Raw genomic sequence first — 4,633 nt, forward strand, 5'->3', positions numbered from 1 at the left:
TGTGCAGATCGCGGAGGTGACATACCTTCGATACTAGGATCGGTCGGATCGCAAAGACGTACGACTACATCAACCGCATTGTCATAACACTTCCACTTTCAATCTACGAGGGTACGTAGACAACACTCTCCCCTCTCGTGGCTATGCATCACATAGATAGATCTTGCGTGATCGTAGGAATTTTTTTGAAATTATTATGTTCCCAACACTAAGGTGTTTTGTTGGGTTGGCATAGATCGAGATTAGGATTTGTCACTCCGACTATCAAAGAGGTATCTCTGGGCCCTCTCGGTAATGCACATCATAATAAGCCTTGCAAGCAATGTGACTAGTGAGTTAGTTGCGGGATGATGCATTACGGAACGAGTAAAGAGACTTGCCGGTAACGAGATTGAACTAGGTATGAAGATACCGACGATCCAATCTCGGGCAAGTGATACGTCTCCAACGTATCTACTTTTCCATACTATTTTGCCTTTGTTTTGGACTCTATTTTGCATGATTTGAATGGAACTAACCCGGACTAACGCTGTTTTCAGCAGAATTGCCATGGTGTTATTTTTGTGCAGAAATAGAAGTTCTCGGAATGACCTGAAACTTCATGGATACACTTTTTGGAATTAATAAAAAATATTGGCGAAAGAATCAACTGAAGGGGGCCCACACCATGGCCACGAGAGTGGGGGCGCATCCTACCCCCTGGGCGTGTCCCCTGCCTCGTGGGGCCCCTAGAGCTCCACCAACCTCAACTCACTACAGGAATCTGCTACTTTGCCATCTGCCACAGCGGACGGCAAAGCCAGGGACGGCGGACGGCAAAATGCTTTGCCGTCAGTGGCAGACGGCAAACAGTGACGGCAAAGACAGGTTCGGCAAACAGGCCCTTTGACGTCTGCTTTTTATGGCGGACGGCAAAGAGTGCTTTGCCTACAGCGGCGGACGGCAAAGAGGAGTGACGGCAAAATACTGGACGTCCGCCAGCGTTAGTCCATTAGGCGGCTAACGGTGGCCTTTGCCGTCAGCCAGCTGACGGCAAATTTGAGCGCCTCTTTGTCGTCCGCCTCTTTGCCATCAGCTTAACTTTGCTGTTCGCCAGGGTAGGCAAATTTGCCAAATGGCTCATCTCCGAGGAAGCACAGGTGGCCGCCACATGTCCCCTTTGCCGTCTGCCACTGACGGCAAAGGGGTCTTTGCCATCTACCGCGGACGGCAAAGAGCCCGGACTGCCTCTTTTTTATTCTGTTTTTCTTATATCCAACAATTATCACAGCAAATATATCACAACACATAAATATCCATCACATAAATATCCAGCACATATATATCGAACATAATAAATATCCAGCACATATATATCCATCCATACATACATAGTAGGTTGCACATAGTCCCATCAATCCATACATATTACAATATGCAAAGTTTCATCATAGCAATCTAGTTTCATCATAGCAAGCGAGCAGAATACTAGAAGTGCATCAAAGGAAAAAACAAGCAATCCATCATAGGATGTTGGCTTCCGTGAAGTGAATGAAACCTGCAAAATGACAAATAAGAAAGTTAGAAAAAGAATAGAAGAAGAAGAAGAAGACTAGAAGAAGAAGTATATGCCATTTATTAGCTAACTTAGGTGAACTGGATCATTTATGAGCTAAATTAGTTGAAATGGATCGTTTATGAGCTAAGTTAGGTGAAATGGATCGTTTATGAGCTAAGTTAGGTGAAATGGGTCGTTTATGAGCTAACCTAGGTGAAATGGGTCGTTTATTAGCTAACCTAGGTGAAATGGGTCGTTTATGAGCTAACCTAGGTGAAATGGGTCGTTTATGAGCTAACCTAGGTGAAATGGGTCATTTATGAGCTAACCTAGGTGAAATAGGTCGTTTATGAGCTAACCTAGGTGAAATGGGTCATTTATGAGCTAACCTAGGTGAAATGGGTCGTTTATGAGCTAACCTAGGTCAAATGCATCCTTTATGAGCTAACCTAGGTGAAATGGATCATTTTGGAGCTAACTTAGTTGAAATGGGTCGTTTATGAGCTAACTAAGGTGAAATGCCACGTTTTTGAACTAACTAAGGTAAATGGATCATTTAGAGCTAATCTACGTAAATGGGTCATTTTAGAGCTAACTTGGATAAATTGGATCACTTGTAAGCTAACTAAGGTAAAATGAGTCATTTTAGAGCTAACTTTGGTAAAATGGATCATTTATGAGCTAACTAAGCTAATTATGCAATTTTTGACATAAGTAAGCTTATTAAGTCATTTTGAAGGAAAAGAAGCTAACTCTAGGTCATTATGGTAAGCATATTGGAGGAAATAAAGCTAAGTCTAAGTCTAGAGAAACTTACCGTGATCAGGGAGGTGTAGGAGCGGGCTGGCTCGTGCCGGTAGCTGGAGAAGGATCGTGCGATGCGTTTCTGGAGTTAAGCTGCACCAAAGATCATTTCCAATGTCTCGTTAGCATTGTGACACTCAAATGTTAAGACTAGCAAGTAATGTCCATTCAAATTAAACTCACCGTGCTCCCAGGAGCAATCACTGGCATCGGCGGAGCGGTCTGACCGGACTTCTCGCACACAGACTGCACATTTGGTTTTCACAACAGAGTCATACTAGTTAGTAATGAGACTCAAATGTTAAGACTAGCAAGTAATCTGCAGAAGAAACTTACCACAAGGAGCTCGTACATGGCCCTTGCCTGCATGTCATTCCGTGCCCTCTCCTCCTCCAACATCTTTGTCGTCCTCTCCTCCAACTCCCGCTGCCTCTCCGCCGCCTCCGCCAGAAGTTTCTCCGTTCTATCTCTCTCACTCTGTATAGCAGCCTGCAACACCACTCACATGACCATTTGTAATCATTGATGGAAGAGCACACAATGTAATGGAGAAAGATAGCTGAGTACGTATAACTAACCTTGAAGGCGAGTTGGACTGGCCGTTCACGAGGCCTTATCTCAGGAGCGGAGCTCGACTGGCGCGCCTTGATCTCCGGGAGAGTGCTAGGACAACGGATAAGTCCATCTCCCATGGCTATGGAGCCATGGGACCTCCCGCCACCAGATATCATCAGCAACTCTGTATCAATGGGACCCTGGCTCGGGTTAAAGTCCTCCCCTTTCCTCGCCTTCCCCTGATCTCTATATTGCACGAGCTTGTCGTGGGCGGAGATGTTGGTGAAGTTCTTTGGATCATCGAGGTCAGACGCAGAGAATGCCTTGACTTTCTTGTAAGGGCCAGTGTGGGCCATGGCATACAGGTCGTACACCTCTGGCACCTTATCCGCCTTATTGTAGCATGCCTGAAAGAGAGAAACAAAGTAAATTAGTAATTAAAGGGCTAAAGCTAGCATGATGAATGAATTGCATGAATCATGAAGCAAACCACATACCCAGTTCCGCCCGTACTGAAATAAGTTGGAGCTGCCTTGGTGGTGTGGCACACCTTCCATTTGGGCACGTTTGTCCTTGGCCTTGTTGTGGGTGGCCCGCCATTCTTTTGAGCACCACGCATTGACCAACACCTCCCAAGAATCCATCCGATCCGCACACCATCTCGGAGGGGCCTAAGTTAGCAAATAGAAACTTCAGCGCTACGGCTATGAATTACTAAATGAAGGAAGTAAGTACAAGGCCTTAAGAATTACCTTCATGTACTGCTCCTTACTCAAGAACTTATCGCGGCACTCCTGCTTGGGCTTCTTGATACCACGCCCGGCGTAGTAGTCTCGAACAGCCTGCACCCGAGCCTCATGCCGTAAGTTCTGAAGTAGGCGCTTGCACACCTTGTGGATAACATCTGCCGCCTCCTCCCCGTATCCCTCCTCACACCTGTAGAATGTCTGCAATCAAATGAGACAACATTGATTAGTACAATTAATAACTAGCTAGTCGAAGATTTTTAATTGTGTAAAGGAGAAATTACCCAGAACTTTCTGATCACCACGTCTGCCCTCGTCTTGTACAAGACACCATCGATAATCTCACCCGGCGGGGCCGGGGCAGCCAAGTACTGCTCCCAACTCAATCCAACCTCTGGAAGCCGACCCTCACCAGGCAACGTGACAAACCTCGGAAAGTTTTGCCGAATCAGAACTCCAAGGACGGAGTTGGGCCGGCGGACACTTTCATGGTGGTCCGAACCCCTACAGCATGACAAGGCCAACACATTAGTTATTTGAAGAAACATGAATGCAGAAGGTACAAAAAGATTAAATGCACTTACCTCTCCCCATCAGGGAAAATCAACCACCTCTGCTCGCGGGTCGCCGGCATGGACGGGAGCCGTGTAGCACCACGCTGGTAGACGTTGCCCCCCTCCTCCCCCTCCTCCTCAAAATCAGTCGTCTCCCCGCCATCATCAGCATGGCCACTCAGCTCCCCGCCATCATTAGCATGGCCACTCGGCTCCTCAGGCTGACCCGACCAAGTACCCCATCCAGACGTGTGCTCCTCCGGGGTCTCGTGGGCCGAAGGCCCGTCGACCCGAGGATCGTGGGCCAAAGACCCGTTAACCGGAGGCTCGTGGACCGGAGTCCGTGTAGCCTCCTCCTCAGACGAGTCCACCCTAGCAGTCACGTGCTCGGGTGAAACAGCTGGGGGCGGCGGCGTGGAAGGTGCCGTAAGAGTCAC

The sequence above is a fragment of the Triticum aestivum genome, chromosome 2B (assembly GCF_018294505.1).
Source record: "Triticum aestivum cultivar Chinese Spring chromosome 2B, IWGSC CS RefSeq v2.1, whole genome shotgun sequence".
NCBI lineage: Eukaryota > Viridiplantae > Streptophyta > Magnoliopsida > Poales > Poaceae > Triticum > Triticum aestivum.